At 38.3% G+C, this 27472-nt stretch overlaps 1 long non-coding RNA gene across 1 annotated transcript in view; it reads right to left on the bottom strand.

The window, feature by feature from the left end:
• Window positions 1–27472, bottom strand: part of LOC124645691 — a 270852-nt gene that overhangs the window by 149538 nt on the left and 93842 nt on the right. The window contains exon 2 of the long non-coding RNA XR_006986264.1: window positions 17246–17282. This is a non-coding gene — a long non-coding RNA (uncharacterized LOC124645691). The remainder of the gene's footprint in view (window positions 1–17245; window positions 17283–27472) is intronic.

Below are 27472 nucleotides of genomic sequence, written 5' to 3'. Positions count from 1 at the left end.
ATAAATTAAAATGCAACTTTGTATCTGTTTTATTGAATACCTGCTCTTTTAACAGATTATGACCTGCTATTCTAAATAGGGATTTGATTTTCTATCTATCTACCTAATGTTTCAAAGGCACAAGTATGCTTAACAAATTCGACCACAAAAAAAATGTACATAACTTGAACTTTATGTTGTAGAGCAGAGAGTTTACATTAGCATTAAAAGTTGACGAGTACTGGGAATATTTGACGAGTATCCGTACAAATCAGACGACTACTGGTACAAATCGCCCTTTTTTTACTTTTGCCTGAATAAGTACATAAACCCATCAAAGTTATTAAAAAAACATTAGTTACTTAGAATAACGAATAAATACTCTATCACGTCATGCAAAAATTGTCATTTTCTATTGAATATTTAACACACAGTAGAGCTTCAAAGTCAGTGATTTCCGAAATCTGACGAGTATTGGTACGTTTACCTTATGTACGTGCGTTTATATGAATTTTGAAACGCAAACTAGTAATCTATCTATAAGTATCTAGTAAACAATGATAATACATTATAATACATTCGAAGCATGCAAATCGACGTTGATTTATTCGAACTTCTAACAAATTGTATTCCGCATTCCTAAATTTCGTCGTAGGAACAGCGGGCGCAGGATCCAATCTGTAGAGCTAGACACGTTCTTAGAAATCCCCTGCGTCGTACGGGTGCTTGCTAAGCCGATCCGCTGTTTCAGACATTTATTAAACCCCGACGAACCGGCGGGCGACCTGCCGGCCCAGGCGGCTGTACCCACCGATATAGCTTAGATAAACGCGCACATAACTATGCAAACTACTCCCAGCTACGTCTCGCCGCCGCGTCCCATCATAACTCCCACCGCCCCGCATCCCACTCTAAACTTTAATGCTTCTATTTCTAAGCACATTATACAAACACGCATCAATTGATGTCGTAGAACGTTCTGGTCAACGGTCGCGGCACACTATTAGCTAGGCACATATCTGTAAGTGTGGTGGGAACGCGAGCTGAATACGACGGGCGTTGTAGTCAACCTTAAAAAATTAAAGCCGCCGACGGTACTTAGAATGCTAAGTAAAGATTTGAATGGGGCGGAACGCTCTCCGCAACTCGATGGCGACTTACCCGTGTCACGTCGGTGGGTTATTTTTTTTTTGGTTCGAAAGTCGGACGTGCTCAGAGACTTCCTTTCAATATGAAGTGGAATCGATTAATGAGCCCCAGTTTAGAATTGCAGTCGGTCACACGGCTAATTTATAATCCTATAGTGAGATAAACTTATTCTTTTGTTAATCTTGATAAATGTTTGTTCAAATAGAAACACCTAAGTGTTGCAATTACAAGTAAGCGTCGGCTGAGTGAACAAAAAGATGTCCACTGATATCATTTCAGGATGGACTGAGGGACGGAAAGGCATGTATGGTTTCAATACCTGTACGCATAAACCGCCGTGGATTATGCGAGGTTGTCGGCGTATTGGAAATGGTAGTCGTATAATGCCGCGTTAAGTGGTACAGGGCGCGCGGAGTGCCGGATTCGTAGTTCAATGGAGAGCGACGAGTGTGAATTTTCGCGGTCGCGTATAGCTCGCGTGGTGCAGGACAAACTGGGCATTGGTCGAGCGTGCTAATCTGCGTGGACTGTCGCGTGTGATTGGGCAGACGGTGCTGTCCAATTTTCCGGTTGCGACGGCCGGCATTAGTTGGACAGACAACGGCCGTCGCTTAGTAACCGACGTACATATTTGAGTATGTAGCTGAGCCCAATGTACACTGTGATTGATAGTTGGGTGATTGAAAATGGCTGTCGTTATGTGGAGTGTTGCGTTCGTATGTGGTAGTAAGGATATTACAATTTATGTCACTTATACACACGTCTTTTAATACATTGCCTAGCAACAGCCCTATTTAACTAAAGTTTCAAAATTTTTATTCAATAAAAATAAACTCAAAACTTAACATCAATCTGGTAACAAAACATCTAAATGTCAATTTGTATTCGCAAACAAATCTGGTAGTTCAAACAGCAATGCAGCGCTGCTCTAATGATTGTTTACCGTGGAGGGCACGGCCGGCTAGTTACTCGCTAATGCAATATTAATGCAATTCATTAAACGTGCAATTCAAGTGTGCAGCCCTAGCCCCTCGGTAGGGTCGGCGTGGACTCACACACTTTGTAGGATAGTCTGCATTCTTTAAATTGGATTGCGTGAGGATTGTCGGTTTCAATTTATTTGTGGGAAGTTTTGGTGAAGATTTATATGATGCTCAATCCTTCTCCATGTGAGAGGAAGCCTGTGCCCAGCAGTGGGACGATAAAAAGGATGTAACAGTTATATGATGCTGTTTTAAGATGGTTGGAATTCTGGTATATCCTTTAGTTAAAGTAAAGATTTTTAACTGTGAACTATTTCCAAGATAAATAAGGCATATAATACTAGGTCTTATGTGAAGAAATCAAATTATAGATAATACTATACCCTTATTTTCAAAATTTCATTTTCTCTTTACAGTAACAATTCATGTCCCGAATATAACGCAATAGTTGGTCACCCCACAAAGTGAAGGCATGGTCACTAATTTTATTGCACATATTCAATTTGATTGTCAACAAAATGGTGCCACGATTACAATGGGGAATTTACTAAAATTAAATCATACAAATTGATTTATTTATTCAAACTGTTATTTGAACATTTACACTCTAGACTGAGACTTTTTTTAAAGGTTTCACAAGAATAATCTTTTCTTATACTTGTTCTAACTAAATGCCTCTCATGTACATTTTCATCGTGTCCTAATCAGTTTATTTACCCCGAGTGATTGTAACATTACAGCAGCCAAGCGAACGAAATTAATATCGGACAAATCGAGACCGCCTCCGGGCCCCATTACACGATCAAAGTAAAAATATATGAGGCGAAGGAAAAGAAACCAAACATATGCCGGAGTAAATATTTGGACTGGGAACTGCGTCCCCTCTCCCAGAGGACCGCACCCCCGCTGTATTACGTCACATTGTTCTCGCGATCGATTAGCCGGCCAGCCCGTGACGTGGCGACGTGTTTCATAACCGCTGCGTTTTCTCCCCCTAATCTATTCCTGTTACGAATATTTTTGTGCAATGTTCCGCCGACGTCACGTTTCTTTCCTCAGAATTCTAAACTTTTTCATTGAGCTCCTAAGGATTCTGGTTGCGACTCAGTTATATAAGCCACAAAGCGTGGGTAGCGACGTGCAAAATTATTTGTTAAATCTGACTTACCGTGAGAACCTCTCGTCGATATGACTCCCTCAATGAAAAAATATATTTCATTGAAAAAATACACTCCAATCGCTGGCCTCGGGGCGTATAATAGTGATCGAACTAACCTGTCAGCCCCATGTTAAGTGGTTTTGAGGGTACCATACAACTATTGTCCGCACAACCAGTAGCGTGTTTTCTTGGTAAATGTTTGATTTGGGAATATTTACTAATCTGACTTCATAATACCAATGTGTGTTTGCGTTTCAAATTTTTGCAGCTTGACGGGATGTTTTCGTAGGCTGGCGAACCTTAAACAATCCTTTCTTAGAGACAGACAGCTCATGCGTTTGGAATGTAGGTGTATTATTTTATTAGGTTCCGGAATTGGTAATAGCAGTCGTATCCCAACAGAAGCAATTAAAAGTTGTATTTATAAAATTTGCATACAGTAATTGGCTTGTTAAAGAGCACAATACAATCTTGCTCACCTGTTAACACTTTAACAACTTGCACCTTATGCCACCGCGCAATAAATTTACAATCTGTAAATAAACACGATTCGAATCGCACTCTCAATTTCAATCGAGACGCAAGTCGCATCCAAACGATTCAATCGCGCATATGTCCCATTGTCCGCGCGTACAATGGCGGCGGCGCGCCTCTGCGTGCCATTCAGCAACCAGCCACAAAAGTCTGTTTCGCTAAACTCCTTGTGTGCTGTAACATTGACCTATAGAGCCAACAGGTGAATCTCACAAAGCGTTTGTTTGGGTGTCTCCGGTGAATTAACGCCCTGCCGCGGCCGCCGCGACGATCTAATGTAAAGTACATTGTCTGATGCGCTCAATAGAATAGTTTACATTTGCAAATGTGTTGTTATGCAGAGTTATCCGGGCCGTAACCTTGCCGCCGGTACGAATTCGCGAGGGGACTGAAACAGCTACTTCAAAAGACATTCGCAGATAAACACGTACATTCGCACATTTCAATTCAACCACTCATCAATTCTAAATTCCCAACTGTTTCACATATGCATTCTAATTTACTAATACCTTCAAAACAACGCTTTCATAAATTTACATGTAAAATGATTAATGCCTATTAACAAATTGCAAGCGTAACCAATTCATAGCAACCAATTCGTATATAGTCTGAGGACAAAGGCCCGCTCACCAATCAACATATTCGAGCTATCTGTTTAGAGCATAACGGCGACACATACATAGCTATAGAGCATAAATTCGCCACAGACCTGCATTACCTATTAATTAATCGCTCTACGCTAATTATACGACACAAGTGCCAACATGAACGGTCAACGGCACAAAGGGTTCTATACAGTGTGTTCACATGTACGTGCGGTCCGTATATAGGTTTCTCGTAACATTCTCGATTATGGCAGGCCGCCGGTGTCCGTGTGCACATAGCCGTTCTTGAGTGCCCACATAGGTATTGAAGACATTGATCTTGGCTCACAATGCTTTGTCCTGCCCAGTGACTGGTGAATGGCCGCGCTCAAAGGAGGTCTGCATACAAACTGTATTTCTGTCACAAAGTTACATGCGGTTCACTGACAGGAATGAGGAGCTCCATGTCTTAGCAAACCCGATCATAATAATATAACTTGGTGAGTGGTTGCATCTCTTTGTGCGTATGCCGAGGACTTCCTATTACCTTTGATTAATATTATGTCCTTTTGGTAAGCTGCATCTGAATTACCTATTGCTAATCAATACACAGGAGCTTTAGACTGAGTACGCCTCAGAGAACATAGGTAACGTTAACAGTTCATTATTGAAACCACTTCTCATAATATAATAAACATTGTGTCGAGGTACATGTACACTACTTGTAGAATATACAACAAAGATAAACTTAAAATAAAATGGCTTTTTACATGAAACTTTTTATTTATTATGTCTTTAACTTCATCACACAGATTCACATGAATAATTTTCAGATTAAGTATACTCAAACACAACAGGCATAAAATATGATTTGACTTAATCCATTTTCATCATGAAATATACCTACAAGTCACATAAGCAGAGCTCTGCAAGATGGCGTTTTCTCCGGTATTCGACGCTTGTACCTGTCTATTGTGAAACCTAGGAGGACCGTGTGATTTTGATACTTGAACGAAATTGTAAATCTACACATTTAGCCGTTAAAGTTTCAGAACATAATAAATACTTTTTATTTATAATAACCGCCATAAAACCAACAATGAAATTCTGGTAAATTATATAAGTTGTAATAAGATCACTATGTGCTGGTAATATACACAGTCAACCTCTCACATTTTGCTGTCTTTTTGAAAGTATTTTTGGGGTTTTCATTTAAAAACTTTTTCGTTTCACAACATACAATTATTGTAAAGTATCAAGACTCATTATATACACTCTCGCTCGCGTTAACCCCGGCACAGTCGCGATTCCCGACGAAAAATAAACGCATCCGTGGCAGACTAAACGGGTAATGCGCGCTTATTATCATAATAATATGCACAAAACAGATACAGACGAAAAAAGTATTTTCGTGGGACCTGTATTTTTCGCTCACTACCCCATTCGCTTTTTGTTATGTTTTTAGGAAAGAGTTTTTAAAGGGAAATGTTTACTTTTGTTTGGGACTTTTAAATAAGGTGATGTATATTTTTGGAATACACGGCCACATACAATGAGTACAATTTCAAATATTTTACATAAGCATGTCAAGTTATGCTAAAGTTAAAAGTGACATACAATAAGATGAAAAATGGATTGCAAATAAGCTTATTGCTTCATGGACAATTAGGTACTTCAATCATGTTCGAATGACGGTAAGCGATAATAGCATTTTTTGCCTGCATATCCTGATGCCAATGAACTAACTCACATGCAATCAAATCATAGCATAAAATAAGCGACAATGAGTCGTGACAGGCCATCACTCCGAGGCATACGATCAAAGCATTCAAACGGATTAAGAATAATTAGCTAATTTGTCATTTTAATGTCACATGCCATCACGTTCTCGACAAAAAGGAATAAAAATTAAAGAAAAAAATGTTTAATCCAAGCCGAGCGTATCGTAAAAACTACAAGTCGGCATAACTCATGCGTCTTTGCCTTTTGTGCGGTTTGAAAAATAAAAAAGGGGTTTTTAAAAAAAGAACATTAGTTAGTGCGTCGGATCAGTCATCCGCGCTTCTCGGCGCACAACACGTCTCTTGGCTTTTTCATGCGTACTTTGGCAGTTATTTAAATCCCGACACGTGTACTAATGACATTTCGATGCTGACCTCTGATATCCGAGGGTAGTGATTTTCGATGCCTATCAGCACCAGCTTACCGCTTGTTTTGAATAACAACACACGCCGTTTACATAATTTCTGTGGTTACGTAAATGTGACCTATGTTGATGTAAAGTACGGTTGAAACACCTTTACAATGTAGTTATTGTAAATCAACCCTTGCAAGTTAGCTATGAATGAAACCAATAAATTAGTAGCTCAAGTCTCCTATGCAAAGCCAAAGAAAGTTCTCAATAGACATTACAAGGAATTAGGTAAGTAGAAATGAAAGAAACCTTAAAAATAATGTGTAAGATACGGTTGGTAATGAAAGATCTGAAGGTCTGACTATGCCTATACATAAATATATAGGTAAGTAGTTGTGAAAGTTGAAACACTGAAAAATATTTTTGTTTGCGCGTTTCATCGAATATGCCTATAACTCTGCAAGCGTTTTAGTGACTGTTATTCCTATTGTCAGAATGATAAGTTTATGATAGAAAGCACTAATCAACGAATCTAGGGTGTCTTTTTTTACGATCCAAAAAATTAAACCACTTAGCTCACCAGGAAATACATGCGTCACGCTGAGTTCAAAGAATAACCTCATACATAAGGAAAACTCAAACCCAAAATCACACGACAGATCTTTGCAAAAATAATTGTCATGTCAATAATTTCTCGGAAAATTGAAAATCAAAAGTGCCATGTTGTGACACCATCTGAAAGATCCCAATCTACTGTCTACCGTTAATCATAAGTCTAGCCTGTCTAGCGTCCAAAGTTTTAAAGTCACAATAGTAACCACCCACGAAACTGCGGTCCGGTTCGTCATGCAATGATTAATACTGACTTGGCTCATTAGCTGAAGGGCTGAGCCGGCCGGGCACTTAATCACTCGAACAAAGCACTACCTACTCGCGAGCAGCCGAAAGCATCATTCTTCGTCAGGAATGTGTGGCTCCGGTGTTTGACATGAGCGCTGGCTTGCAGCGGGTTCAAGATGTCTTGAAAATTTTTGGTGGTGGTTTCGAAGAACATTTTGAAAATTAATTTTTTAATTTACACTTTTGAAAGGTTTTGAAAAGTACCTCTTGTGCAACTATGATTATCACTGAAGTTTTCCGCTCAAAAGATGAGGTTAGTTAAAGGCCTGCTTCTAGACTGATAATTACGATCATATAAATAAGTGGGACTTTGTTCTTTTCTAAAGACTTTTTAAACCACCTAACAAGACAGGAAAGTAAAATATTTTCCGTCTCAGAAAATATGCTTATAAACGTAGAGAATAAGTTAATTCTGTATTCCTGAGACAATAATTTTGAAAGCCTAATTTTCTAATCAATGTAATGCAACATTCGTCTTACAAAAATACCGGAGAACTTCACGACCAACATGGAATCAGCTGACCTATTATTCCTAGTTCTTATTCTCGTGTTGAACTAGTGCGTATATTTTAGAACCGCGGAAAGTCCATAACTTAAGTCCCATCATTAGAACGCGACGGAGGACGACGAGCATGTAAGTATGTACTTTGAATTCTTGTGTAAGTACTCGGATGCGTACTTTCATATCTATCATGTACTCAGCGTGCACTACTATGAACTTTAATTACTTGCTCAACTATTTAGAATTTTCAAGTGATTTATATCATGCCTGTGTGCATTTCATGTATCTAGATCATATTTAAATAGGTATACATTATGTTCGCGTTTTGGAAGATTCAGGTCTTCGCAAATAGCATTTTGATTGAAGAATTCATTACATTACATTGAAGTCAAGACACACTCAAGGTATCTATTGAAAAAAATTAATACCTATTGCCATAAGAAAATCTGTCTTCGGATAAATATAAAGCCGATAAAAAAATACATTTACATTTTCCATACATCAATTTGTCTTTTATTTTCACGAAAAATTATGCGATTCGTTGTAGTTTTTAACTGGCTTTATCATTATAAAGAAAATCTATCTCTACAATTTGCCACCATTTCAAGCCCACTTCAGAACACCATAGCACCACCATAAATCCACGTGGGATACACAGCCGTAAGTCGTACCTATCGGCCTGTTTAATTACCATAATTAATTAGATCCCGTGGCGCAGACGTGAGCAGAATGGAGGATTGATGAAAGTAACATATCGCAGCCATTAGGACGAGGTGACGAGTATCGCAGCCATATTTTTAAAAGCCTATCATTAACGTACCCACACTCCAGACTTTTAGTCGGCCGATAGTTTGGTGGCTCATAAATCAGTATGAAGATGAATAGTACGCACATTACAAAGATCAGGTATTTCGGAGGCAGACCGACTGAAATCAAGATTTTCTTTTAAATATTTTTTTGGCATTCAGCGGATCAACTGTCGGCCGACTGTTTAGTTTTCAGTGTGTGGTAACTCTTAGGAAGTGGATTTTTTGTGTCTGTAGAGGAACTGCAGCATATTTGGAATACTGCAGGTAACTTGGAATACTTCGATATCGAAATATATATAAACGCCATCTGAGTTTTTATGCCGTAAACATAACGTCAAACGATACACAAAGCCATACAGCATTAAAAACAGGACGCCATCTTGACATTTCGGCTACCAGCCCCCAGCGAACGCCTGATTTGAAAACTTTTTCGGTAAGAATGCAATCAGTGGTAATCATTTGTTGTAATACTCTAAATCTTTATTGTAATTATTTTAATTGCGGAGTGACCTTGTTAGTTTAAGATATTACTATGATTTTGTGAATATTTCTAGAATTAAAAATTTGACATGCAATTTTAAGTTAGGTTGGTGTGTTGTTAATTTGGAATACCGTGTTTTTTTTTGCTTTTCAGTTTTTTTGGGAGTCGGTTTTATTTTTTTGTAAAAGTTTCTTTTTTTGTAAAGAGCCAATGACTATAAAATATTAGAATTCAATTAGTTTCTAAGAAAAAGTGTTAGCAATTTTCAAAGAAAAAAAAATGAATATAATTTGGAATACTATATTCCAAATTATCTGCACCCTAAGTCAAATCACGTTTTTGGAGTATTTTTAGTTTGATAGGCATTTTGATAATATATCTGGTATTTTTTTTATATTTGATTGTTCTCATTATTAAAGTTTAATATTTTGACAATAATTTAATGTATTTTTTATTGAGCTATCCCGTTTCTCCTTCAATTTATTTTCAAAGAACAAACTGGTATTCCAAATATGCTTCACTTCCTCTACATTGATATCATCCCGTGCTATCAATCATAGTAACGCGCGATGTAAGTTGTTTGAAGCATTTCGACTTTTTGTTCCTAGACCGTTACTAATTGTGACATGTTTGATGTTCAGCGGTTTCGTTGGAGGCTATTTGTTTATGACATGATATGTTCGATTCGTATTAAGGTCGATTTCAGTCGTATGTATTGTGAAGGTTTTATTACATATTATTTCTGAATTAACCCAATATTGAAATATGGAAGTGATAGTAAGCAGCATGAAAAGCGCAAAGTCTGAAAGTCTAGTTTACAGTTATATAAAGTAAAGTATAAGTATGTTCCAACCAAAAATCACCAAACAATACAGTTTACAGAAAATCACTTGTCAAGTTTAATAATCATAATATTCATTTATTTACGGTTTGAAAAGTTGTATTCAAGAATAAAGATATCATGAAGCAGACACAAAGTTTAGCGTAGGTTTTCAGTTGACTTTTTTAAGGTTTTTACAGTCTCAGCGACGCTTTATAATATTCACAAACACATTATATGAAAATTTTCCAAGAATAATAATAATTGACACATTGACTATAGATATTGAGCTAGAAAATGTCCAAAGATGTGAGAGCTAGATTAAGAATGTCATAGAAAGTAGATCTAAAATACTATTTTTTTCTAGAAATCAGACATCAAAACGCTTGAAGCCAGAAATAAAAAAGCTAAGATTTTAGACATTAAAATAAGAACACAGCCTGTTCATTAGATAGGTACAGCAGTACATGCGTACATTGCAATCAATAAGTCAATTACGGAGCGCATTGGCGAGCATGCTTGAGTGATCGCGTGGATACCCCGCACCCTACTTTTGTGTTAATTAGAAAAATCCTAATTATTGAAGTAACACTGTTTTTTCTGCTAGTTAGTTTCTGCTAGGTTAACTGTGGAAGTATTGGTAGAAAATGTTTGAAAACCTGTGTATATCTCTGTGGTATTTTTTTTGTTTCAAAAATCTAGTTTTACTTTGTAAAATCTGTTATGTACCTCCAATACAAAGAACTAAGACAGTGAATTACTATTATAAGTAAATTATGTTCAGATCAAAGTTAGTACAATAAATTCCCATTTTTTTTAACTTTAAGCTAACCTCAACAGTTTGAATAAATAATACACTTTCCTTCGATATGTCTTACTCCATCTTGATGCCAAATAGAAAAAAGTTAGTACATAAATAATATCAGTTTTAAGTATTTACCGTGGTAGTTAGTTCCACCCGGTTCAGACTGAAAGCCGTACCCAACATAGCTTGGGAAAAAACTATGCAGATTTTGATGATGTAAATATTTACCTAATATTTATGTGTTACTTATTTACACCTATATACAATATTATTTTCTAACATAACCACATAGTTATTACACATACACATTGTATCGTCACATTGATTAGTGTAGGCCAATCAAGGCAATTAGCAGCCGCAGCATCGGCGACCGGAGTGTGCTCGAGTGCACGCGCTCGCCCTTCCTCTGTTACTAATTCAACTGTGCTTATTATTACATCATTAGTTTAAAGTACGGAAAATTCTAATTAATATGCAGAAGATGAAAAATTGAGGATTTTGTGGTGTTTAAAACGCCATAGTTCTGAGTGCAACAAATATTGCACTCGAATTCCCAAAAGTCTGTTTTACCTAATAAGGGAAAAACTAAAAGAAAATGCAGTTAAAATAGTCATTGTGGTGTCAAGTTAAGACAATAATATTGGAATATTTGCTATGATACTTTATTTACACCAGTCTTTTTCAGAGCAATCACCCGCTTAGCCGGTTCCCAGTTTTACAGTACAATGTTACAGCTAAAACTATCCCTCCTACCTTTGTAAGGAGCATTGCCACATAAATACTAACGATTCAATTTCTCAAACATCTCTTTAATCTAGCAAAAAAACTCAAAAAACAATCAATCAAAATAATATTAACGAAACTATGCCATTAAATTTAAAAAGCGTTTTAGCAAACAGACAGGTCGGCTAATGAAAATGAAAACTCAAAGAGTAATAGAAAAGAAAGGTTTGGTTGAAGAAAATGATTAATTGCGCCACGGAAATTACCTACGAGGTCGGCTACCAGTCACGCTCTAGGCACGGGGTGACACCACTGACACACCATGTTTATTTTAGCTGTAGGTGCTTTTATTGTAAAGGTGTATGTTTGATATGTAGTTGAAAATCTCTATAACCAATATCTACCTAAGTTTTGTTTGGTTACGATGCAATATAACTGAACATGTCCGAGGCAGCGAGCAGTGGCAATCATACTTTTGACACAGACATTGAGTAGCATGTATTGCAAGTGTTTAGGAGTCAGTAACAAATAATATATTTACACGTGTCAGTCTACAGCTACTTTTTATGTCTGAGCGACGTCACATTTTCATGACAAGCATCTCTGAATCTTTTATTTATTTTTGTAACCTCAAGCCGCACGAAAATGCTTGGGACACATGAAGTGCCCACTCACGTTCTAGCCTAATTTTACTTTTTAACGTGACTTTAAGCGTACATTTTCCACATGAGAATCAAAACACCGTGACGGACAAATCTTGGAGCTAAGACCTCATAAATCCACTTTGTTTCCGCAAGTGGGGACAAATGAGGACCACAATTCCCCTCTTACTTCTCATTCACCGTCGATTAAGCATGGAATGTATTTATTTAGGGTTCCTTACGTCCGGAGTGACCTTAATGTGTCCAGTGAAAAATGAGAGCCCTCAGATATATGCAATTTATGCACATATGCAATTTGAGGAGAATAAATATCGTTTTTTAATAAAAATAGGAGTAAAGTGGACATTTTGGAACGACATTTCAAAAAGCACAAAAAACTTATCTAACGTTTATTTTACATTTGCAATTTGATACACCACTTTGATATATTGAGAATTGTTAGGTCTCAACCTTAATTTAAAATACGTCTTCTAATTTCAGCTGACTTGCTTACTGAGAAATATATTTATCATTCTAATGGAACAACATCATGATAAGCACATTTTAGCCTGCAATTAATATTAATTTTAACTTCAAGCTAAACTAACAGACTTGAGGCATTTTGAATAAATTAACATTTTGTAAGTTCTACATCTATGCATGTAGCCTAGACAACAATATAGGTGTAGGTACCTGAATACTTATAGTTTTCAGTAACATAAGATAAGTAAATATTCACAGAACCTATTTAACATATATTTTACCTCGTTATAAAGCATTTGACTTCTGAAGTGGAAGAGAACGTAAACCTTCATAATATACAAACTAGCTCCAAGAGGATAATCTAGCAATTATGTTTAGGAAGTAATGAGTATTAAAAAAAAATATATAACACCACTGATTAACAAAATGTCAAAAAAAAATCCTACCCATGCAGAATCGCCATCCAAAAGATTATATCAGCATACAATGTGCGTTTCAAGGGAGGTGCAGGGCGTTCCGGAACCGTATTACTCGCCAGCAGTGGCCGGAAATCGGCAATATATATTGGCATCGAGCGTACGGCAGCGCGTAAATAATGCCTTGATAAGAAGCTCTGTTTATGCCGTAGATGCCGCTCACTTGATTTGTGGGAAGCTGGGGTGTAGCAAGGTCTTAGGAGAAATGAACATTGTACGGGCTTATATGAAGGTCGGACTTTCTGGATTTGAAGACGTAGGTTGGTTGATTGGCCCAAAACGCACTTAAGTTTCACGCATGCTTTACTATTCTATATATTACTAACTTCTGCCCGCGGTTCACCCGCGTCCCGGTATGACTGCTTCCCGTAGGCGGTGGGTGACAAAAACTTTCCTATGTCCTTCTCCCGTACCCTTTGAGGTTAGTCCTAAGAATTCAAATTAGTAAAACCGAGACTGATGTCTTACCTACACACTACAAACTTATGCACTGCTCAAACAATAAAATTCTCCTTTCCCCTACAAAAAAGTCCATAGAATAAAAACGACTTTATCAGAATCCCTTACGAATAGTTACCAAAGACCCCGATGGAACAATGTTTAGTATATCGTGTAACATGTAGGATGTCATTAGCAAGAGCTGCGATGGACCACGACATTTATTTTACGGCGTCCGGCTATAAAAGTGATCCAGTGCCTGCATTCTGCAGCGTTGTCTGCTCGATGTTCCGGGGTTACGAGTGTGCTGGAAGGTGCAGACTAAAATGTTTGATCATAGTTTATGTGACGTTTTTCTAGTAGACGAGCTGTTTTTGTAACAAAAAGTAATTCAAATCATGAAAAGTTTCGGGACTAGTTGATCAGCGGTTTTTTACACCTAACAGCTTAGCTAGGCCAATCTTAAATTAAACCAGGTTATATTCTGTAAAGGCAATTTTAATTAACTATAGCCAAAAAATTAATATTAAAAATATTAAAAAAGTCGTGGTGGCCTAGTGGGTAAAGAACCAACCTTTCGAGTATGAGGGTGTGGGTTCGATTCCAGGGTCAGGCAAGTACCAATGCAACTTTTCTAAGTTTGTATGTACTTTCTAAGTATACTTAGACAACAATGGCTGATAAAAAGGTGAAGGAAAACATCTTGAGGAAACCTGGACTATAAAGTCTGAAATCACCAACCCGCATTGAGCAAGCGTGGTGATTAATGCTCAATCCTTCTCCATGTGAGAGGAGGCCTGTGCCCAGCAGTGGGACGATAAAAAGGCTGTAACAGTAACAGTAACAGTAAAAAATTAATACCAAAATGATTACTAATACTAATGATTTCCATGAAAGTACTAATGACTTCCTTGAAAATATCGCTTAATGTGTATTCTTGAAAGTTTTTAGACAACTGAAAATACCCCTAAACAAATGAAGGTTCTATCACATCTAGTATACGAGTTACTACATCCCGATAACTGCCCATAGTCCATGTCCCCACGGAAGTGATAAAGCTTTTTGGCTAAAAAACCATTCGGGCGGCGATGGCGCGGAAGCAAAGTAGGAACTAACCATAGCCGATAATCTTGACTTCGGTTAACATCGGTAACGTTCGGGAAAGTCCGGTTTACTGCTGTACTGTTCTACCGAGTGGAACGATAACTTCTTTATAGTTTTATAACTTGATTATCATTTTTTCTAGAAGTCTGATAGATTATGTGTGTTCTATTTTTTGTTGTAGCATGATATCCGTTTTTTTTTATGAAATAAATTAACTCTAATTACTTTTTAATTCGTCTTGAAATGGTCATGTAGGTACGAATACATCGTTACAAATGTCTATCGTTATACTAATACTAAATGAAGGTATAATTTGTAGATAGGTACATATAACGAATTTATACACGTAATTTTTTATCAATCAAAGTAGTCTATATGAAGAGTACCTAATGTTTTTTGGTAAACACAAAATCCTACTGGTGGTTGATAGCAATATTCTTACTGTCAGAAGTGGTATAACATAAAACGATTGCATAAGCCATTAAAACCAAAGTAGCAATTAAGTAACAATGTATTTTTATTTTTACTGACCACCATTAAGTTTTCTCGTGATAAGAGTAGGTATTACATTGTTGGGCATTTATCCAACAGCGTTCTTATGTAGATACCTACCGAGGTCTTATATTCTGACCAACCGAGATTTTAAAACCAATATATGATGAATGAGATGAATAATATATTCTAGAAAACTTGATATAAACTCTAGGAGCACGATAACGTTACAAATTAATACAGTTAAAGACTATAAAATTTATAAAAAATAAGACCATTTTACTCCTTTACTGCACTTTTCCGTCTTCATTGAATGTAGATATCTAGGATCGAAAAATGATTTTTCTCCCACACACTTAAACGCTGATCCACTTGCTCACTCCAAGTACACTTGAAGCCATTAAAACCAATCAACAAATTAGGCAGCGCGCCTCAGACCGAAAAGTGTGTTGTCAAATGAACAATACAGGATAAAAGGAAATGAATCTGATCCACAGGAAATCGGACATTGATTCAATTGTGGACCGCCATTGTAAGCAACGGACCGTCACAGGCAGTTTTAACTATCGTATTGACGTAAGTGTATTAAATAAATTATTATTGAATGTTTAAGGAGTGTCGTGGGTCAGTTTTTTTTGGGTGAAGTGTAAGCTTTAAGCAGGGAGAAATGTATACCAACAGATATAGTTACACGATGCATTGGATCTTCCTTGCAAACGCATGTGCATAAGCTATAGAGATAGCCCGGTGATGGGGTAAGCAATACCTGAAGTAAGACATGACGTGCGCAACACAAATTGATGTTTTATTAATCCTATTTTAGAAGGAAACAAGACGGCATTATTCCTGAAAAATATATAGTACTGATACTACTTGCAAGTCGGTATTGAATCTAGACACACGGCAGTGTGTCCGCCAAGTTCGAGCAAAAAAAGCGACACACCGGCCGTGGGTTATATTACACGAACCATTTCGGGCCAAATTCTAACCCCCTATAACTCAAAATCTATTTTATTTACGCATATCAAATTTCTAGTATCTGTTGAGACTCCCTCACTTATGTAAAATACAAAATTTCATTAATATACCTATTGTAGGTCTTGAGATATTGACGTCAGAAAATCGCTATTTTTACTATACACTCACTGACTGACTGACTGACTCACTCATCAAAAACCTAGACCACTTCCAATGATCGTATTGACTTGAAATTTGGCATGGAGGTAGGTCTTTATATCAAGGTAAAGGGAAAAATCTGAAAATGGCCAAGTGTGAGTCGGTTTCAAAATAATGAAGGTGTAAATCTATACCAGGTGTAAAATACCCCTAAGGAACCCCTAAGGAACTAAAACGAACTAAATTTATCTATATTTATATAATATATCTTCGAATGGTCGTACCGATTTGAATTTCGTTACAAAGGTTTGTATTTAGTCAAAGTAAAGTAAAAATCTGAAAACGGCCAAGTGTGAGTCACTTTCGAAAATAACGAATGTGTAACTTTGATCAACGAACATAATATATGATAACATGTCATGTCAGTCAGTTGGTAAATCTAGTCCATTTAGTTAATCTAGTTCATTTCTTTGTAAGAAGCATAGTGCATATTCAAAAATCTGAAAGATAGTATAAATGAGACATTTCCTTAACTAACTTAATCATAAGAAAAAAATAAAATAAACAACCTTACAAAAATAAATGAAATCCCACCCAAAACAAAAATGTGAAAGACTGCCAAGTTCGATGATATGGGAATGCTTCGCCTATAAAGGAAGTGAGATCTGAATAAGTACCAAGTTCCATACAAATACCTCAGTTAAAAATAGTTACTTTTTAATGATGTTACTTGGCAAGTTTTAATAGAAAATTAAATACTTGATTCATTGCGTTTAGTAGGTTTATAACAAGCTGTGTGAAAACTTGCCAAGTATCATCATTAAAAAGTAACTATTTTTAACTGAGGTATTTGTATGGAACTTGGCGAAGCATTCCCATATCATCGAACTTGGCAGTCTTTCACATTTTTGTTTTGGGTGGGTAAGTACTTACATGTAAAATTTCCAAAAGGTCACACGGTAATCCATTCCTGAAAAGAGAGAAAGGTTGAATTAGTAAAGTATCTTTGTAATTCATTTTAATACCGCAATTTTCGTCATTCTAAGTAATATATTCGGATTTTTTAGTATATTTATTTAAACCCATTGAATTCCATTGAATTTAATATCTTACAACAACTACATCTGGATCAATCTAATATCACTACGCTTTTAATCAATTGGATTGCTAGCACACCATATAGAACACAAAGAAAATTGCGCACCAACACACAGACATCATAAAGGCCGGTACACACACCCCATTAGAAAATGATTTAGTCCGGGGTCCATCGAACCCCACTTTCGCTGCAATTAGTTGCGCTCAGAACAATGTGCAGTGATTTTTAAATGATCGACCCCGCTCGACAGATGGCTAGGCTACCAAGTAATATTGGTAATTGCTTGCCAGTCGCACCACCCAATTGGAAGCTAAAGAGTTGCGTTTAGATCTTGGTGATAAAAATGCTAAACAACTGTTTTAGAAGTCCGGACTTGGTAAAGGACAGTTTTCTAATGGAGTATGTGCATCTAAACGCTCGATAATAATTGGTATTTGAAATCCATATGAATCATTTTCGATACATACAACATCAAAATACTTTCATGGATTCTGGTGTTTATTCATTTGATTAATCAACGTGCGACATACCCCTACAATAATACTTGTTCAACGATTTAAAATAATCAGTAATTAATCACACGGAAAGCAATTTCCAACAGCACCAACAAGATCTCGTATTTATAATAAACTAGTTTCATCGCACCTAAACAAAGCCTACGAAATATTTGCTCGAGCCAATACCAGGAAAATCGTTTCATAATTAAAATTTCCAACAGAATGATATTAAAGGCACTCAGCTTAATTTGCCAGCATTACGTACGCCTCGCTGTTTATTGGCGTCGAGAAATTAATATTTCGCGCCGATATCAAAGTTCACGCTCAACTAGCCACCCCCCGGGGTCGGCAATAACTACACTCCGGACGAATTGTCGCAGGTGAAAATGCGCTTATATTATTATTTTTTACCTTGTATTGGGAAGATCAAACGTCGCCGTAGTGACGGGGGCGTCCCGGGATTATCGCGAATTATTCACGTACCATAAAGCGCAAATTACATCGCCAACACGTGCCCCGGGTATGCAATATGCGTGCCCTCAGCGGGTTAGCGAGCAAAACAATCGCCACTGGATGCCAATTGCCTAGATACCGTGAATTTTGGAATTCAAAGGCTCATAATTTTGACATTACGTTTTATCATTCAAAACTGACATTTTGTGGGCTACAGATTAAAATATATCATTACCATAATCAATTTGAAAACAATACAAATATTTCATTCAATAAAACAGTTAACGCGCACCCTAATTGAATTCGCGCGCAATTATCACCTCGTACATCGTCGGACGCAACAGACGTGCTACGGAATTAACAAACAAATAATCGTAGCATTACATTATTGAACATACGCGGAATATTTCCGGATAACAATTAATTCGACGTCACTAAACAAATAGCGTGATTGGGGTTCGACTGGCATCGTAGCGTTCTATTGGAGCACCTATTAAATTCTGAATGCGAGGTTAATCCGCAATTACCGCCTAGTTATCGCCGGAAGACGGCGGAGATAGTTAGGGCCCGGAAAATATTCCGTTCACTAATTATTCCGCGTAATTAAACGCGAGCATTATCGTGCGACGCCGCCGCCACCTGGCGGCATTGTGCGAACGTGATTTACTGCGATCCCGCCGCGATCCCGTTGCGATTCCATTGCGGTAGCCGGCCTCTTTTTGCACCAATTAATTATCGAATTGCTCGTATTTAATAATTGCTGTGAAATTAATGTGAAGTGGAACTATCGATTTGTTGAGTTTTGTATGTTATGGTAATTAATGGTTTACCGTGATTTTGTTTGATTTTCTCGGGGAATTTGTGTAGAGTAGTTTAAAATTACATGCGTAAACAGTTTTCGTGTTTGCACTTCAACCCTTGCCAAAATACTGACTCCAAGACAAACGCGTCTTGAACCCAACTCATTATCGAGACCATCCAAAACACAGAACAAATCAACTCGACTCCCACAATTTGCGGGGAACCCAAAAAGGAACGTGAAATATGCTTCGGCCGAGATGAAAAAATAATAGCAACAACAATGTGGGTGTTATCAGGCCAGTCCCTCGGTCCACTCTTATTACGAACCTCAGGCCTCTAATTTGGTCGCAGAAATTCCTCTTATTTCCCCGTCGCCTTCCGACGCTCCGGCCTCCTTCTAATGAAACGTTATTGCACACAAATGAAAATGTTTGTATGTACTTTCTTGTAGTCCATTTTTGTGGTGTCTGTTGACTTTTGTAAAGTAAAAAAAATATTTGCTAAAGTTAGTCCTGATTGTTTAAATCTATTGTGTTAAATTATACCTTACAAATGTAATTTCAATTACCGAAGTTATGTAAACATAATACTCCTAATCAATAAGGTATTTGGGTAACATTATCACACAGACATTTCATCTTCGCAACTCTCACCGCGCAATTAATTTTAATTAACAGCCGCCACTATTTCTAAATCCTGTTATTCATTAAAAATAATTTAGTTGTGTTGAGCAGTGTCTCGTATACATGTACTTAAGTAAAGCTCATTAGTAATTACGGAGGGCTGGTGAGGACGGGAGGCTAAATATTTTCTCCAGCCCGCCCCGGCCAGGCGGTAATTAAAAGAACGGAGCCGCGCCGAGCCCCGGGGAAAATCAAAAATTATTATTGTTCACGCATATTTTCTTGTGGTGGAATATTGTGATATGGTGCTGTGGGAAGATGTTTGTGTGGAAATGTTTTAGGAAGACATTTTGGTTAGCCTGAAGAGTATGTGAGCGTTAAAGAGCTATTATTTATTAATTTCTTTTTACAAGTTGTTATTCAGTTTATATCGTTATACACATAAAAAGTATATTTGACGAAAATCCCACAACCAAAACCGAAAACTCATTTTTTTAAATCAAACGAAAAATTAAAAAACGGAACACAAACAAAACACGAACGCCTCCAATCCCGCGTAAACGCAACACAAAATATTAACGTCAACGTCATTTTGTTAATGAGGTAAGAACAAGCGGCTGAGAGTCGCGTCATTAGGACGCGGAGCGACGAGCGGGGCGGACGCGACAAAGCTCCCAGAATTAATGACACCTCGTGAAAAGCCGAGATGAGTTATTTTCGAGAGGAAAAGGCGCACGTGAAGTGCGCGGTTGTTTTACATGCGCTGTGACGTTTTGTTTGAACTAACGAGGTCAATAGTGAGCTGTTCACGGCCTGGAGCGCGGTAGTAACAACTTGCTGTAGTTATCTGAGACTGCCTTTGGTTTTGTTGCTACATACATAGGCCTCCAATTACGAGGTTTCGATTAGTAAAGTCCTCATTTTTTGTCGCTATGTACTATTTAGGTAAAGAAATTTTTCGCATTTAAGATGTCAATTTTTGTCAGCCAATATTGTATTGGACAAAACGCTTTAGCTGCCACTAAGGGCGTATCGAGTACGCAATTGGTCCGAAATAAAGCAATTTGAAATACGAGTAATCGTGTTTCAGAATAACTAGATTTTTGCAACTCCGACCAAAAAGTTTTTACACGGCAATCATCACAGTCCACGTTCTCACGCATAAAAAAAAACAACTATTTAAAACAGGAACACGTCACTCTATTCAAATAAAGAACGCGCGAAAATCAGAATTCCCGCGATCCGTATCGCATGTCGCGCCCGCACAACACATCTCGGTTTTCTCTTAAAAAATATAATTAAAAAACAGTATAAGGTTGATCACAAGTGCCGATAACGCTTGTGCTACCGTTTACGCGCCCTTTGTCCGCGATGATAATAAAAACTCAAACAATAGGCAGAATAAGAAGCAGTCGTTGCCTCAAACACGCCCCACTTGACAGATAAAAAAAAATATGTGTAGTGGACTCGGTTTTCTTATTGCGTTCCCAAGCACACGTGGAATATTTTGGGCGTATATATTTTTATTATTTTTGTTGGAGAAGGAAATTGTTTTCATAAACAGTGTTTACACAACACTATACACTGTATGTATGCCTAACAGTTATTTACGCAATTATAATCACATTATGTAAATTAACGTATCTTATGATCTAAACACAATATATTTTTAGCCATTAGCAACACGTGCGTTTTGTCGCCATAGCATTGAATTGTTAAATGTAATAAATGTAAAAATCACATGAGTCTACGACACCTAATGATAGTACAGGCGAGGACAAAATCATATGTATGTATGAGTATTATATTTGTTGTCAAAACCTAAGTTTATATGGCAAACGTAAATACCTATGTCAATAAAATCTGTATGTATAAAATATGTACAAAAAACTTTGATGAAGTTTCAAGTAATTAATTAAAAAGCGTGCTTAATCCGTATGTAAATCGCAGTGGACGACAGCGACACCGTCGATTACAACTGGTCATCCATATTAATTTTAGCTAACTCGTGTCCACATTGGAAAAACTCGAAAAACTTTTGGACTCGACTATACTCCGCGCACCTGGGTCGCCGGGGGCTCTTATTCAAATGCAAATCAAACGTTCCATTTTTAAAATCTACCATCTCGGCACTCCTTGCTTCCGGAATGACTTATGTCCAATAGCTACCAACATGGAGCCTAATGTGCGAAGGAGTTACGACCTCACTATCAGAGCAATAAAGTTTAACTTCCCAAACTCATATTTGTACATACGCTTTTCCACAGTCGAAGATACCTGTCGTTTGGGACCTTTTAGGGCAAATTTCGAGTACCCAGGTGTGCTCCCGATCCGGTTAAGGGAAACGTCCTTGTTAGGGATTCTCGTATAAAATCGTTTAATGGTTTGTTTTTAATTTCATTTTTACATTCAACGACGCGATGTAGTAAATTATTGGTAATAAAATGGTAGAGTTTTATTGGGAGTATTTGTAATTCGATCAGCTTCTACACAATAGGGATTACGCAGTGAATGAGTTTGATGTTCGTGGGTGGGTTATTTTAATACTATCGTTACCTGTATATTTAACGCAGTGTTTATTTGTGAGCATTAGCTCTGTATGGGAATTCAAAATAGCTTTAATCCTCGACAATGAGCTTTATATAAATCAGTGATTAAATGTTTGATTACTCGGTATTTATATCGAGGTTTGTGTAACTGCGAATATTAATTACACTAATAACAGACTTCATTTTAAAATTACTTACGTAACAAAACTCGTCTAAAACTGTAAGAGGAAATATGTTTACTGCTTTTGGCAACAATCATAATTATGATGCCTATATGATACAATCATAGTAAATGTCTATTCTCAAATCAATCACAACTAAGCATTATAAAAAGTAAGTTAAAAAAACGACCCCACACAGATTTAGCAGACTGCATGGCACCAATAACCTGTCCAACCCATGTTGGGCCAACCTTTGTTCAAACCATTAATAAACTTAGGAATGTAAAGCTTTAATAGTGTTTTATGAGGAGGAATAAAGGGTGTAGTTCTCTAGACTTTCTTTAACATTTTATGTATTTTACTTGTTTTATTTTTATCAATTGTTAAGTTTAAAATACCTATAGGTATTTAATAATTTTGATTATAATGAACGTGGGATGGATTACGCATACTTTACTTAATTTTGATTATAGTTGAATCTATCAAGCAAATCTTGGCATACAAATAAATGTACCATTTACTGAAATATTGCAATAAACTGTCTCTCACGGATCTCGGATCTCAGCAAAATTCGTTAGTTATAACAATAATCTATTTTACAAACACTCAAAAATATTCACAAGAATCAGACCCCACACGGCAGACGGTATGGCACCAACCTTCACGCATTTATCACCATCCGATCTAATTTGGTCCAACATTGATCAATAATTTTTCTAAAGAATTTCGGACCTAATAAATTGGTTCAAACATTGGCCACATTGGGCATAATTAATGGCTGTCGTAAATATTGTTTCGGAAAGGTGGAAAAAAATTGTCGATGGCTTTTGGCACGGTAACACAATGGAGTGACATAATGAAATAGGAATGTGAAGTGGGACGTGTTAATTTGAAGATGCGAAATTATAAAAGTTTATGGTATTCTAGTTTATGATATGTGATAAGGTTTGTATTGGTTTACGTGGGAGTGGTGGCCGTAATGCTATGTTGCGCGTAAGTTGTCATGAATGTACATTACAAAACTTTGTATTGAATAAGACCTGGGACTTTTGGGGGACTTTAACGCTAAAGTGGGAGTACAGATTTGCGGCGAATCGGCAGTAGGATCCCATGGATTTGGAAGCAGGAATCATAGGGGGCAAATGCTCGTCAACTTCCTTGAACGCGAGGGGCTCTTTTTGATGAACTCCTTTTTCAAAAAGCAGCCCCAAAGGAAGTGGACGTGGCAAAGCCCCGACACTATGACTAAAAATGAGATTGACTTCATCATGACGAACAAGAAGCACATATTCAGAGACGTCTCCGTGATCAATAGGTTTAATACCGGTAGCGATCACCGACTTGTCCGAGGCTCTCTGAATATCAACTTCAAGGCCGAACGTTTCCGTCTGATGAAGGCCAGGCTCCGACCAACACTGCTCCAAACCATGACAGGATCCGAAACGTTCCAGTCAAATCTGGAGAACCGATTTGCCGCCGTGGAAACCACAACAGACGTTAACCAGAACCACGAATATGTGGTTCGGATCCTCAGGGAGGAAGGTTCGAGATTCTGTAACATGCAGCGTAAGGGCAAGAAATCGAAGCTTTCGGAAGAGACATTAGGGCTTATGAAGAAACGACGTGAAAACCCGCCTGTCACATCGTCAGCTAAGCGGGCTCTAAACCAAGAGATCAACAAGCACGTACGACGCGACCTCCGGTGCTCCAATACTCTTGACATTGAAAGAGCAATTGAGCTGAATCGGGGGTCAAAGGTGTTCGTACAATCTCTTGGAAGAAGCCACTTGACGAAGCTGACCACAACAAGTGGAGAAGTCGTTTCTTCGGTGCCGGCAGTCCTTTCGGAAGTGGAAAATTTCTATGGCCGGTTATACGCATCGCATGCATCTCGACCTGATCCCGGAAATGAGGATTCTAGAGCCACATTAACACGCCATTTCACCGAAGACCTGCCAGAAGTCAGCAGTGGCGAAATCGAGATCGCTCTGAGACAGCTCAAAAATGGAAAAGCCCCTGGCGAGGATGGCATTACAACAGAGCTTTTAAAAGCAGGAGGTAAGCCCGTACTGGGGGAGCTCCAGAAGCTTTTTAATGCCGTCCTGTTTGAAGGGAGAACTCCAGAGGCGTGGAGTAGGAGTGTTGTCGTCCTGTTCTTCAAAAAGGGAGACAAAACCCAGTTGAAGAACTATCGACCCATTTCCCTCCTAAGCCACGTATATAAGCTGTTCTCAAGAGTGATCACGAACCGACTTGCGCGAAGACTCGACGAATTCCAACCACCGGAGCAGGCTGGGTTTCGGAGCGGATACGGCACTATAGACCACATCCACACAGTGCGGCAGATTATACAGAAGACCGAAGAGTATAATCAGCCCCTGTGTCTAGCATTTGTGGACTATGAGAAGGCCTTTGACTCGGTTGAAATCTGGTCTGTTCTGGAGTCCCTGCAGCGTTGTCAAGTAGATTGGCGATACATCCAAGTGATGAGATGTCTCTACGAAGCCGCTACAATGTCCGTCCAAGTACAGAATCAGCAAACAAGGCCCATACCGTTGCATCGAGGAGTGAGACAAGGGGATGTTATTTCCCCGAAACTGTTCACTAATGCAATGGAGGATATGTTCAAAACGCTGAACTGGAAAGGACGCGGCATCAACATCAATGGCGAACACATCTCTCACTTGCGATTTGCTGACGATATCGTCATCATGGCGGAAACGCTGCAGGACCTACAACAGATGCTGAACGACCTGGCTGAATCTTCTCTACGCATCGGCCTACGGATGAACTTGGACAAAACCAAGGTCATGTTCAATGAACATGTTCTACCGGAACCGATTGCGATACACGGCGCCGTTCTCGAAGTTGTTCGGAAATATGTATACCTCGGGCAGACATTGCAGTTAGGTAGAAACAACTTTGAGGACGAGGTGAATAGGAGAATTCAGTTGGGTTGGGCTGCATTTGGGAAGCTACGTCGAGTCCTAACATCGTCGATCCCACAGTGCCTAAAGACAAAAGTCTTTAATCAGTGCGTCCTACCTGTCATGACTTACGGAGCCGAAACGTGGACACTGACGGTACGGCTGGTCCACAAGTTTAAAGTCGCTCAGCGGGCTATGGAAAGGGCTATGCTCGGCGTTTCTCTGAGGGATCGCATCAGAAATGAGGTAATCCGTCAGAGAACCAAGGTCATCGACATAGCCTATCGAATCAGCAAGCTGAAGTGGCAGTGGGCTGGCCATATTAGCCGAAGAACCGATAACCGTTGGGGTAAACGAGTTCTAGAGTGGAGACCGCGCCTCGGCAAACGTAGTGTAGGACGTCCTCAGGCACGGTGGAGTGATGACTTGCGCAAGACGGCTGGCAGGAGCTGGATGCGAGAAGCCGAAAATCGATCTCAGTGGCGTGCACTTGGAGAGGCCTATGTCCAGCAGTGGACTGCGATAGGCTGATGATGATGATGATGAATAAGACCTATGATCTAAAAAAAACAGGCTCGTCTGTACTGAGAGTTAGAAGTCAAACTATTTTCACAAAAACGCCTTACTTAACAACATTTGACTTCATATTGTATTGTAAAAATATAAATCATGAAGAAAAAATAACACAACAGCGTAATCCACGAATTTATGTCAGTTGCCAAAATAAGATATCAGCCACAATACGATTCACACAACACATTTTTCCCATAACTCAAAAATAGTTTATAATTCATGTTTCGCCACGCAAATCAGAAAATCATAATAATTCACCGAATAAAAAAGTATCATCTATCCGGAGACGGGTGGAGGCCACACAAAGGGCTCTCGTAGTTCGCCAATAATAATAGCTAATAGTTTTCTCAAGTTCCATACAAAAGTGATTTAGTGCGCTCAAAAGTCAGGCAGTAAATCAAAGAGCTATCTCGAAGCGAATCGACCAATACTCGATCTTATAATGATCCCGAAGGACACGTGCTCTCTCATTATTTGAAGGTATTCCTGATTTAAAATAAATTTTTATTGCGCCATCTGTCATACGGGAGATAAAACTCGTAATGGCGTTTGCAGGAGTCGACTCTTGCGCAGAGCATCATTCCCGTACTGACATTCACTGTCGATGAACTTAAGTTTAATGTAAATGCCGTGAGCAATGGTATTTCCCTCATTACGGGGCCAACGCGATGCGACTTATGGTTTATTACTCGTCAAATGTTAACATATTATAGCATAAAGCATTACCGTCAATAATGGCGTCGTAATTTTTGAAAGTGATAATGACACCGTTAATGTTCTGAAGCTATGGTTTTAGTAGTGGACTGTTCTGAGAAATCGCCTCGACTTCGGATTAGGAAGTATTAGCAGAAATATAAAAGCTTGTGAGACTCCTAATGGAATGGAAAAATGTACGCACACGCTCTGTCTATAAATAATCTATAAAAGAAATATAAATTTTCCATAACATGAAAACGAAAAATAAAAGACAGATATACGCCGACAACGTCGCCGACGCCATACAGGTTTCTCGGGCCTATTGTCAAGACGTAATCTCTTACTAACAAGATCGTACTCGAGAGGTCTACTTCAAAATGTTCAATAACATACCCCCAAAAAAACAAGGAAGCCCTCCACTCGAAACTCCATCCAGGCAAATTAAATTTATACACGAAATGTAATAACAGTGGGCATCAAAAGGCCTCGACTGTCCGTGCGGAGCTTTCCTTTTAATTAGACCCTAAGTACTCGTTAAAAAACAGGATCTTCCCGAACAGACAAAGCGCGCTGTACTAACAAACAGTGCGAATGTAAAAACGTTGGATAAATAAGTGGAAAACTACAGGTAAGTCCAAGAGGGTTTTTTGTACGGTCCGGCCGGCCACTTAGGTCATCCTGCGAAATAAAGGCCCAAGTTTTTTATATCGCTTTTAAATGCGAGCCCCGTACGTCCAGCCGGACCCGCCTCATCCCCTTCTCCGTCGATAATGTGAAAGGA

This window comes from Helicoverpa zea, chromosome 3 (genome assembly GCF_022581195.2).
Source record: "Helicoverpa zea isolate HzStark_Cry1AcR chromosome 3, ilHelZeax1.1, whole genome shotgun sequence".
NCBI lineage: Eukaryota > Metazoa > Arthropoda > Insecta > Lepidoptera > Noctuidae > Helicoverpa > Helicoverpa zea.
This window is presented reverse-complemented; position numbering and strand designations above follow the sequence as displayed.